Source organism: Protopterus annectens, chromosome 6.part1 (assembly GCF_019279795.1).
Source record: "Protopterus annectens isolate FY-2018-M chromosome 6.part1, PAN1.0, whole genome shotgun sequence".
Classification (NCBI taxonomy): Eukaryota; Metazoa; Chordata; order Ceratodontiformes; family Protopteridae; genus Protopterus; species Protopterus annectens.
In genome coordinates this window covers 26,725,885-26,738,187 of record NC_056738.1, presented here as the reverse complement: position 1 = coordinate 26,738,187, position 12,303 = coordinate 26,725,885, and the positions used below count along the sequence as shown (strand labels likewise).

Here is a 12,303-nt window from a genome sequence, read left to right as displayed (position 1 = left end):
GTTTATGAATTCCAGGAACCTTTGGGCTAGGGTGTTTGGGCTTGAGTAGTGTTCCCAGTCTATATTAGGGTAATTGAAGTCACCTAGTATGATGGTGTTTGGTGATACATTTATCCCCTCTAGTGTTTTCAGGAAGGCCATGTGAGGTTCCTGAGTTTGTGAGGGTGGCCTGTAACATGCTACAATTTGCAGAGCAGTCTTGCCTATGGTTAATTGCACCTGGATGGTCTCCGATGCATCGTGCGTTGCCACCAGTCTTGAGGTGTGGGTGTCCTTGATGAATATGGATACCCCCCTCCTTTCTTGGTATTTTCCGGATTTTGGGGCCGGAACGCATGATATGAGGTAAAACCTGATAGCGCTGGGGTGCTCTCAGGAGCCTTGAACCAGGTTTCTGTCACAGCACAGACATCGATGTTCTCCATACTGAGAAGGGCCTCGAGTGCGTGCATTTTGAGATTTAGACTTCTGGCATTGAGCAGCATTACCCTTAGTTTTTTTCCTTTTTTGTGTTCTAGGGTGGTAGGTTTAGAAGTTACCTCCTCTGGTGCCTTTTTCAAGGGTTTGGATACCAACTCCATCCTTGAAACTGATACTTGGTCCTCTGTTCATATTTTCACTAAACATTATAAATTCAATGTTATTTCCAGGGCTAGGGCAGGTTCGGGGCCAGGGCTGTCCTGCTTGGGTTTGTAAAGAGTTTTTCTAGGCTTTTCTCCCACCAGGCTGTTTCTTAGCTCTTTTACTCTCCCTTATGTAAAGCATACTGCAACAGTGATTTGGAAGGACATAGTGCAGTTATGTAGAATCTTACCATAACAGTAGATTTCCTTCTCCTCAATGTTGCAGTATTCAGTCAGACAACCCCCGCCCCCCTTCTGTTATAGCTCTTGCCTTGTATTTTTGTTGCCCTCCTGGCCAAGGGGTCATTATTTTCCTTCTGCATATACAGGTTCTCTTTTGTCCCTGAAGGTGTTCTTTTCCTCCTAGGGTGTTTCAGTTATGAGTGTTTGCGTATTTAGTCACCGTTACACCCAAGTCCTTATGCGTGTAGCATATATGTGACTTTGAGTGGCTGTAAGACCTAAAGGCTTTGGTATACTGAATGGTCATTGGGCTATCCTTTGCAGGCGATCCCTTATGTAAAGAATACTGCAAGAGTGAAGAAAAGGATATCTACTGTTGTGGTAAGTATTAACTTCAACTTTTGTCTGGCTCGACGGTGCACTTGAATGGAAACTGAGCTAATGATGAGTAGAGTTATCCCTGTCTGAAAAAATCAGTTGTAGAGAACTGTGGATTACTGAGGGCTCAGTTTTCTTGGTATTGTTTAATGTTGAGTTTTTTTTTCTTTTTGCTTAGTAGGCCACACTACATAGTGTGTTTTTTCCTTTCCTTTCCTTTTTTTTTTTTTTTGCAGGATGGAGATGTGATAAGAGCAGGGACAACCAACACAGACTCTAAGTGCAAGTATAAGGACTCACCTGCACATTTTCGGTTATGCATGGGTATGTTGAGATTACAGCTTTTTACCACTCCAGACCAAATTCTCTGAGATGTCTACCTAGTTAGTGTATTTTTGATTTCAGTGTGACTACTTTTTATTATTTTATTAAAGCAAGTTTTTTTTTTGTAGCTTGAATAGAATATTGAAAGGAAAAGAAGCTGAGCTGAAGATGTCTTGGTAAGCCTGCCTTGAAAAGTCCAGTGTAGGAAAACTGGAACATGGTGGGCAAAGTAGTTTAATCTCAAGGTAAATGTTTTCTATTGTAGACTGTACTGCACAAATATATTCTTAGCCTTGTCTGTAGGGGAAAATGGTTAAGACAGAAATGTGTCCATGGGCTTACAGTGCTGACCTTGTGTGCTCATGTATTGGGTAAGCTATAGGACCGGGGTGCTAATAAGTTGTGCCCTAGGGTCTTAAAGATGTCTTTGCTCAGTGGGTGCATTCTTTGAGTCAATGAAGCCTTTTGATCTTGTTTCCATTAACATTAGAAGTTATGGGTCTGAAGTAGTTAACTTCATTTGGTCTTCAACCTGTGGGTACTGGATCAGTATCGGATCCAAGCCGGCAAGTTCACTAGCATCTGCTCCGAGCTCCAAGCTCCTCCCCTTACCCACAATACACCTCCAATACCTTCCAACCCCCAGATCTCGTTTACTGCATCTTGCTTGAAGCATCGTGATCCTGAACTCTGAGTTTGTGAGTTGGGTTTTTGATAAGTAAGTAGTTTTTTCATAGTTTGAGTGTTAGCTGTTAGTGTAGGTTCCCACTCCTCCTCCCCTCACTGGTGCATCGTGTTTTAGGGCTTTTTCTGTAGTCTATCAGTGTTAGTGTGTTGCTTCCCTTCCCCCCTCAGCTTTCTGTGTGCCTTTGAGTGTGTGGTGAGTGGGTTTGAGTAGGAAATAGTTTGTTTTTCTCTTTTTTTCCTTTTCTTGTTGTGTGAGCTGTTTTCTTCTATAGAGACATGGCTGACTCCAAGCCAGTCTTTAAGAGGTGCACTGAGTGTGACTACAAATTGTCACCAGCCGATGGCCACACACTTTGCATTATGTGCTTGGGTGTAGCGCATTTAAGTACAGACTGTACCATTTGTGTGGGTTTGAATCCCCGTGCTATTAAGGATAGACTGGCTAAGTTGGCCCTGAAAGGCCATCTACCCACTACTGAGGCAACTGCCCCTTCCACTGCTTTGGTCACAGTGGCTGCTGTAGTTGCCTCTCCTTACTCTCTTGTCTTTTCTTCTCCTCCCTCCCAGGCTGGGACTCAACCTCCCATTTCTAAGCCTGTGGAAGTGGAGCCCAGAAGAGGCAGAGAGGAGGAGAGAGAGCACAGGCCAGAAAAACGTAAAAGGTCCCCAGACCTTTCTGCTTCTACTCCCACCAAGAGTCAGTCTAGGATCCGTGACTCCACTTGGCTCCAATCTCAGGGATTTTCCCCAGAGCTGGAGGAGCCACAACCACCATCTAGGGCCTCAGTTTCTCGACCAGGTCGAAGTCCGTGGCCTCGTAGAGGTCCACCCGAAGCTTATCTGAAGTCGACATGGATAAAATGATGAGGAGGTTTATTCGTACTCATATTCAGATGGGAGTCTTGCCAGTCCCCTCCCCCTCTGAAGGGGGAAGCTTGCTTCCTTTCTTCACACCCATTTCTCCTTCTCTGATCTGTCCACCGGGTTCAGAGTACTTGGATCCAAGGATGGCCTTAGTCAGGGGGTCAGCGCCAACGGTACCTGTCTCATTGATGCCAGCAGCTGCTTGGAGCATGTCTAATCTGACCAGTTCAGATCCGAGTGGCTCTCTGAGCCGGAGCCTGGGTGTCACATCCAAGGGAGCGGAACTTTTTCCATTGGCTCTGATGTTGTCGGGCCAAGACCCCCCCCTCGGAGCCCTGTCCACTTCAGGCCCAACTCCGATTCTCTTGTCAGATCCGGGAAGAGTGGTTTCCTTAATGGTGGCCCAGGGGGCTCGTTCTCCCTCAGCGTTCATGGTATAAAGGGTTCTCTCCACTGGATCGAGACCCTTGACTATTTCCTCTGACTCCGCCCCAACTCCCTCTGCTCTGTCTATGAATCTCATCATTTTACCAGGGGGACAGCCCGTGCTCGATGATCCTCAGGTGGTTCCCCATGAGGAACAAGTGGCTTGCGAGTTCCCCCTGGAGAGCCCCACCAGAGACGTGCCTTGCAAACATACGTGTAAGAGGAGGCACTTGGATTCTCCCGAGTCCCTCACCAAGGACACAGATTTGAATGATGGGGAAGGCTCTCCCAGATCACCTCCCGAGGATGTCTCCTTTGGAGGCATCATGGAAATCCTACACCAGCGGGGAGGTTGGTCCACCCCCAAACTTTCCTCTAATGAATCTGTGTTCCTGGAGGCTTTTGGCATGGGCCCATCTCCTTCCTGGGTGTCCCCTCCCCAGATCCTCTGGTAGACCTGGTCACCTCGTGGGCCTGGAAGGAGCCAGACACCATGGAACCAATCCCAAAATGTCCAGACAAAATCTTGAGTCCACTCTCAGATAGACCAGCATGGAACAAAGGCTCCTCTGTAGACACTATGGTGGTAGCAGCAGCCACTAAAAAGGAACTAGCCCAGGAGAATTCCTCAGTTCATCCCCCCGACCAAGAGTCCCAGATGATGGGCTGCTTAGGGAAGCGGGTTTATGTGCCAGCGAACTTTTCCATCAGGGCACTGAACTACCTGGCCCACGTTACTAGACTACAGTGCAACCTGGTCAAGGAAATGGCCAAGTCTCCCCCTAAGTCCATGTCGCAGGAGGACAAAGACACATTCTCCATGAGGATGGCCACTTTAAAAGCAGTTTCCAATATGTCCATGTGACTCCTTTCACATGCTACTGAAGGAGTGGTTAGGGCAGCTGGGTCAGGCGTGTCCATTAGGCGCAATGCCTGGCTCAAATCATCAGTTTTCGGAACATTTCAAGGCGTCTTTTGCCAACCCCCCCCATGACGGCTCTACCCTTTTTGGTAAGACTGTCAAGAAACTTTGGTCCAGAGTGAGAAAGATGGGAATATGCCATTGGAATCCGCTTCTCGAACCCTAAAAGATCCTTTTCCTGGAATCAGTGAGGGCAAAAGAAGATGTGGCTCCGGAAGTCTCAGTATTCCCAGGACACTCAGGGCTTTTCTTCCCCCAGAGGTAGAGGGGGACAGGATAGACGCTGACCAGAGGCAGAGGGGGTCCGAGGAATTTGGGCCTCAAGAACCATTCTCGGACAGGCCTGGGCAGCAACCCTGAGGGGTTTTCTACTCTGGAGGCAGTCAGGGGTTGATTGTCATTGCAACTGGTGGCATGGGAGTCCATAACATCAGACCGCTGGGTGCTTCAGATCATATCCAGAGGATACTCAGTCTCTTTTGTGGTTCCTTCCAAACCTCCCAAACACTGCCCGGACATACCACCCATGCAAAGGGAGGCAGCAGCACAGGAAATTTCCAAGCTGCTAGAGAAATGAGCCATCGAACCTGTCCCCCCAGATCAGCCCATATCGGGCATCTACTCCAGGTTCTTTTTGGTGCCAAAGAAAATGGGGAGCTTAAGGCCCATTCTGGACCTACCTACCCTAAACCTGTCAGTTGCCAAAGAAATATTCCGTTATGCCATACCTGCAAGAGAGAGAGACCGGATGTGCTCTTTAGACCTCCAGGATGCCTACTATCACATAAAGATGCACAGAAGCTCCAGGAGGTTCCTCTGCTTCCGGCTAGGAGTCGATCATTACCAATTTTGAGCCCTAACCTTTGATCTCACCACAGCCCCCAGGGTGTTCACCATAGTGATGCCGGTAGTAGCGGCCTGTACCTGGATGATTGACTCCTCACTGCTCCCACCAGGCATCTACTTGGTCAAAACAGGGATTATTTCCTAAAGCTTGCACTTCACTTGGGGATTACAATCAACACATCCAAATCTCTTCTAGATCCTGTCCAGGTGATAGACTACATTGGGGCTCGGATAGACACACAAAAGTACAAAATCTTTCTGACCACAGAGAGAGTTCAAAACCTAAGGATGCATGATCTTCGTGTATCACTGTTGCATTCATCACACTTGGGTTATCTGCCTGCAGGTAGCCGTCAGTCAGCCCGAATACCAGAGACTTAGTATTTCTGCATCGGTTGCTGTCACTCCAGGACTGACGTCAGGTCATCAGGGGTATAAAAACAGGCAGCTGATGCCATTACATCCGTCTTTCTTGCCAAGGAGCCCGAAGCAGAAGCAGTTCGCAAGTGCATGTCGGCCGCTACTGGAATTTTCGTTTACGAATTGAATAATCCTGAAGTCTTCTAAAGCTAAGTACCACATTGGGGATCCTTTTTTCTTGCTCTAACCGATGTCAGAAAAAGTTAACAATTGTCATGCCTGTGGAAAGCAAATACCACACAGATTTTCATTCTTACTGCATCACCTGTTTTGGCCCAGACCACGATGTACCTCGCTGTCGGTTTTGTGCTTTGTTAAATGCCCCAACCATTCATCATTGGGCTCTCATTGTCACTAAATTCTTTCGCTGTTGATCTCCGTATTCTTAAATGGCTTCGGTAAGCCATCCAACTACGGATATTCTGAAAAAAATGTAAGGATAAAGACAGAGACAGACTGCATAGGTCCAAAGCTGCCGATGACTCTTCCATTAAGCTAGTTGCCAGTTCACCGGTACTCAGGTGCTTTTGCAGCCCCTGATGCCCACTTCAGTGGATTCGCAGGCCTCTACCAAGAACCATTCAGAGTCCAGTATGCTACGAGACTCTTCTTTGGCTATGGAGCCTGTGGATGTCTCTACCTTGGATGGGTCCAGAGTTGCTGTGCAGGCACTGGATTCTGAGGCAGTTCTTCTCACTACCAATGTTCGACTCAAACTGACGAGTTTTTTTATCTAAAACTACCGTGTTTCTTAGGCCAAGAGTATGCGCTACGCCTAGAAAACCGACAACAAAAGCACATGCACCTGCTCCCATGCCACAATGGCAAATGCTTAGAATGGCAGAATACCTTATTATGCTGATTAGGGGAAGTCAGCCTTCCCCTGTTAAGAGGAAAAGAGACCAGTCCCCTGCAGCTTCAACAGACCAGGAGTCCAATGACTCTGAGGTGTCTGATTATGAAGACATGCCCTTATCTGCTTATGAAGATTCAGATGCAGAGGAATCCAGTCCCTCTGCCTTCCCTCCAGAGGATTTTTCTTTTGATGAAACCTTACATACTTTAAGAGAGCATTTCCACTGGGAATGCCAAGACTATCCTCTGACCAAAAAGAGACTTGGAGAATTCATAGATTTGCCACAGCACAGGCCTTTAGCAATACCCCCTGCCCTGGAAGTTGTTGATGATATTTTCACGGAATCCAGTCTTACTCCTGATACTTTACCTTCTGCCTCTAGAAAACCAGACAGGTACTACAGACTACCTGACACTCACAAATTTATTTTCAAGAATCCTACTGCTGACCCAGAGATCATTTCCCAGGGGCCTAAAGGTATCAAGGCAACTACAGCCAAGAATCCCACACCTTCGGACAGGATTCCAGAGCTTTGGACAGATGGGTTAAGAAGGTATATACCTCTGCAACTCTTGCTATTAGGGCATTGAATTGTCAGTTTCACATACTAAAGTACCAGCAACATATTATGGAACTTATTAAACAAAAAGTGGCAACCTTTACAGACTGTGCAGAAAATGAAGAATTGCAGGAGCTTATGTACTCTGCAAGCCAAGTCAGCAAGCATACTTTGCAGTGTGGCTTTGAAGCCCTAGAAACATTTTGCCGGGCAGCAGTCACTGGTTCTGTACTGAGAAGACATGCTTGGCTCAAGGAGCAGACCTTGCCAGACCATGTCAGATCAAAGTTACTAGACACTCCTTTGAACAAGGACAGTTTGTTTGGCACCAGAGCAGAAGAGGTTCTTAAAAAGATGGAAGAAAAAGCTAAGTCTATGCAGACTGTTAAAAAAATCTTACAAGTGCAACCTCCTAGATTCAGTAGGCATTGCCCCTCCAAACACTGGTCCTTTCCAGCCCCCTCCAGGCCATCTCAGACCCGACCCAGGGGAAACAGACCACCCAAACTACAGTCTCAGGGTATGCAGAGATCTAAGCAATGGAGTGCCCGCACCCCCAAAGCAGGGAGTGGTAAGCCACCTCCTTACAGAAAATAAATCACAATGACTTCTCTGCTGCACTCTCCACCTCTGCCCAATTGCTTGTGCCCCTAGGAGGAAAACTTGCCCTTCATGCAAAAAAAATGGATGTCCATCATAAAAGACCGATGGGTCCTCAACATTGTATCCCAGGGGTACAAATTTTACTTCCACTCACTGCCAACCCAAAGAGGGTTCTCAGACCTTCCTCCAAACCAGTGGTCAGAGGCACAAAACCAAGTCCTATCCCTGCTCTCCATTAGAGCTATTCAGCTGGTTCCAGTGGAACAGATAGATCAAGGATTCTATTCCAGACTCTTCCTAGTACCCAGAAAAGAGGGCTCGTGGCGCCCAATCCCAGATCTTTCAATTCTCAACACCTTCCTGGTGGTACCAAAATTCAAAATGCTTACGCTGCAACAGCTTCTACCTATGCTAGCCAAGGATGCCTGGTTAGTCACCCTAGACTTAAAAGAAGCCTATCTACACATCCCTATAAGAGAGTCATGCAGGAAGTACCTACGTTTCAGGGCCGGATCTATGCATTATCAATTCTCTGCACTTCCCTTTGGCTTGCTCCCACAGCATTCACAAAATGCCTAGCTCCAGCCAGTGCATACTGCAGGCAGAGAAATATCCAAATTTAACCGTACTTGGACGAATGCCTGATTCAGGTTGACAGTCAGGAATTGCTGTTGCAGCACCTGACATTTGTGAAAAACCTTCTCACTTCCCTGGGGTACACCATCAACGAAAATAAATCAAAACTGGTACCCATTCAAAAGATTGTATTCCTGGGAGCAAGCTTGAACAGAACATCCCAGATGGCATTCCTCACTTTAGAAAGACAAGTCTATCTGACAGCCAACTTCAAACAAATGGCCACCAGAACCCAGCTATCCACAAGGAAAATACTGCAGGCCCTAGGATTCATGGCCTCATGTATACTGCTAATTGCATATGCAAGACTGCATATGAGGAAATTTCAATGGTACTTAAAGTCTTTGGTGCCAACATTCTCAGGACCTGGAAACTATCATTCCTACCATACCCTGTCTAAGGACAGAGTTTCTTTGGTGGGCAGCAGCATGCAACCACAACAAGGGACTGCCCTTTATTCAACCCCATACCACCCAGACCCTAACCACAGATGCATCAGACTATGCCTGGGGAGCACACATGGATGGCAAATGCATTCAGGGCCACTGAAGCCCAAGTCAAATTCATCTGCACATCAACCAAAAAAGATGCTAGCTGTGCAGAATGCCCTGACAGCTTTCAGATCCCTACTCTTTCCAGGACAACTGCTAATAAAAACAGACAGCACCACAGTTATGTGGTACATCAACAAGCAGGAGGGAACCCATTCCTACCCACTTTGCAGGTTGGCCATGGCCCTGTGGAATACGGTCTTGGACATGCAAGTCCATCTGCAAGCTCAATTCCTGCCAGACAAACAAAATTCACTGGCAGACAACTTAAGCAGAAATCTCCTAGACCCACACAAGTGGCAGTTAGAGCCCAGCACTTTCAACCTTCTGATTTCAGAAATAGCGGTCCCCAGAGGTGGACCTTTTTGCCTCCCCCTACAACCAACAGCTCAGCAGATCCTGCACCAGGAACCCTCACAGAAAGGCCTGGAAAGTGGATGCCCTATCCTTTCAGTGGGTAAATCTCTCAATTTATGCATTACCACCTCTGCCCCTTCTCCCAAGAATATTACTCAATATAAGATAGGACAGACCGAGGACAATTCTAATTGCCCCAGACTGGCCACACCAGCACTGGTACCCACTCCTGCGCAGCCTGACATTGGTGCCACCATGGTACCTACACCAGAACCCTACTCTGCTACCTCAGCAGGAGGGGTAGATTTTTAAGAATAAGGGTGATGTGCAGAGCTGTAGTAACTACAGAGGGATTAAATTGATCAGTCACAGCATGAAGTTATGGGAAAGAGTAGTGGAAGCTAGGTTAAGAAGGGACGTGATGATTAGTGATCAGCAGTATGGTTTCATGCCAGGAAAGAGCACTACAGATGCGATGTTTGCTCTGAGAGTGTTGATGGAGAAATACAGAGAAGGTCAAAAGGAGAGTTGCATTGTGGTTTTGTAGACATAGAGAAAGCATATGACAGGGTGCCTAGAGAGGAGTTGTGGTATTGTATGAGGAAGTTGGGAGTGTCAGAGAAGTATGTAAGAGTGGTACAGGATATGTACGAGGGTAGTGTGACAGCGGTGAGGTCTGCTGTGGGAGTGACAGATGCATTTAAGGTGAAGGTGGGGTTACATCAAGGATCAGCTCTGAGCCCTTTCTTATTTGCAATGGTGATGGACAGGTTGACAGACGAGATCAGACAGGAGTCCCCGTGGACTATGATGTTTGCAGATGACATTGTGAGATGTAGTGAGGGTAGGGAACAGGTGGAGGAGACTCTGAAGAGATGGAGATATGCTCTAGAGAGAAGAGGAATGAAGGTTAGCAGGACTAAGACAGAATATATGTGTGTAAATGAGAGGGAGGGTAGAGGAATGGTGAGGATGCAAGGAGTAGAGATGGTGAAGGTGGATGAGTTTAAATACTTGCGATCAATAGTTCAGAGTAATGGTGAGTGTGGAAAATAGGTGAAGAAGAGAGTACAGGCAGGATGGAGTGGGTGGAGAAGAGTGTCAGGAGTTATTTGTGACAGACGGGTACCAGTAAGAGTGAAAGGAAAGGTCTACAAGGGGGTAGTGAGACCAGCTATGTTATATGGATTGGAGACAGTGGCATTGACAAAAAGGCAGGAGTTAGAGCTGGATGTAGCAGAGTTAAAGATGTTAAGATTTGCACTGGGTGTGATGAGGGTGGACAGGATCAGGAATAAGTATATTAGAGGGTCAGCCCAGGTTGGAAGGTTTGGAGACAAAGCCAGAGAGGGAAGATTACGTTGGTTTGGACATGTGCTGAGGAGGGATGCTGAGTATATTAGGAAAAAGATGTTAAGGATGAAGCTACCAGGTAACAGGAAAAGAGGAATGCCTAAGATAAGGTTTATGGATGTGGTGAGAGAGGACATGCAGGTGGTTGGTGTAACGGAGCAAGAGGCAGAGGACAGGAAGAAATGGAAACAGATAATCCGCTGTGGCGATCCCTAACGGGAAAAGCTGAAAGAAGATGATGATAAACTGCAAACCCTAAATCTTGCAGCCTGGCTTATCCCTTGAATCCTACCCCAACAGCTCTAAGCAAACAGGTGCTTGACATCATTGTTGAAGCCAGAAGACCCAGTACAAGGAAATCCTATGTGGATAAGTGGAAAAGGTACTGTTCCTGGAGTCTATCTAAAGGAGAGGACACAAGTCTGCCCTCCTTACCTTTAATCCTGGATTACTCAGCAGCTCTACTCCACAAAGGCCTGTCCTTCTCTTCCATTAAGATACATGCCTCAGCCATTTTGGCTTATTGCAACACTGAGCCACCTATCTTCTCACAACCTCTTATCAAACAGTTCCTGAGAGGGGCAAACAACTTAAGGCCACCAAGGAGAGCATCCACCCCTGCTTGGGACCTTAACATTTAACTGGAAAAGCTCACACTTCCACCCTTTGAGCCTGCAGCCTCAGCAGACTAAAATTCCTCTCTTGGAAAACAGCATTGCTTCTAGCCATCGCTTCAGCTAGAAGAGTGTCTGAATTGCAAGCACTTATGGTTGTGGAACCCTTCATTATTTTCCATGCTGACAGGGCCTCTCTCAGGACAAACCCTTCCCTTATGCCTAAAGTGGTGTCCAGTGTGGCTCCCAATCAATCTATACATTTGCCCACCTTTTTTCCCTAATCCTCAAAATAAAGGGTAAAGGATCCTGCACTCCTTGGATGTGCACAGACAGCTCAGATTTTACCTGGATAGGACTAGGCCCTTCAGAAAATCAGACCAGTTACTAGTCAGCTTTGCAACAGGGGCAAAGGGCAAGGCCATTTCTAAGCAAACAATATCAAAATGGATAGCACATTGCATCCATTTCTCCTACAAGCACCATGGGAAACCAACCCCGCATGGGTGCAGAACACATTCCAGTAGGGTAACATCTACCTCTACAGCATTTCTCAGCAGAGTCCCTACCAGGGATATCCTGGAAGCTGCTACCTAGAGTTCAGTACACACTTTCACCAAGCACTACCATTTGCCTATCTTCTCCAAATCCAGGGCAGGCTTTGCAACGGCAGTCCTGCAGGGCATTCTAGCCAGCCCTAACTCTTATTGACTGCCTCCACCCTTCTTCATCTTTTGGAATCCACCCAAGTGTGATAACTGCAACAGTGAAACACGAAGAACATAGTACAGTTGTGTTCACTTACTATAAATGTAGATGTTCGAGTGTATTCACTGTTGCAGTCCTGGTTTCCCTCCCTCCCTCCAACCCCCTGTTTTCTCTCTCTCTCTCTCTCTCTCTCTCTCTCTGTAATCTCTCTGTGTATTTTACTCCACCCTTTCTGGGGTATTGGTATTTACTTTTTACTGGTGGTGTTTTCCTCCACCACAACTTAGCTCCCAATGGAGGGCTCCTGACATTTGGGGCAAGAAAAACTGATGTAAAGGTGTTGGCTGCCTGTTTTTATACCCCTGATAACCCGACGTCAGTCCTGGAGCGACA

At 46.9% G+C, this 12,303-nt stretch overlaps 1 non-coding gene across 1 annotated transcript; it reads left to right on the top strand.

The window, feature by feature from the left end:
* Positions 1-1,239: 1,239 nt before the first annotated feature.
* LOC122805712 lies at positions 1,240-1,315 on the top strand. Its single transcript, XR_006365420.1, has one exon. It is a non-coding gene; the product is annotated as a small nucleolar RNA R38 (small nucleolar RNA).
* The last annotated feature ends 10,988 nt before the right edge of the window (positions 1,316-12,303 follow it).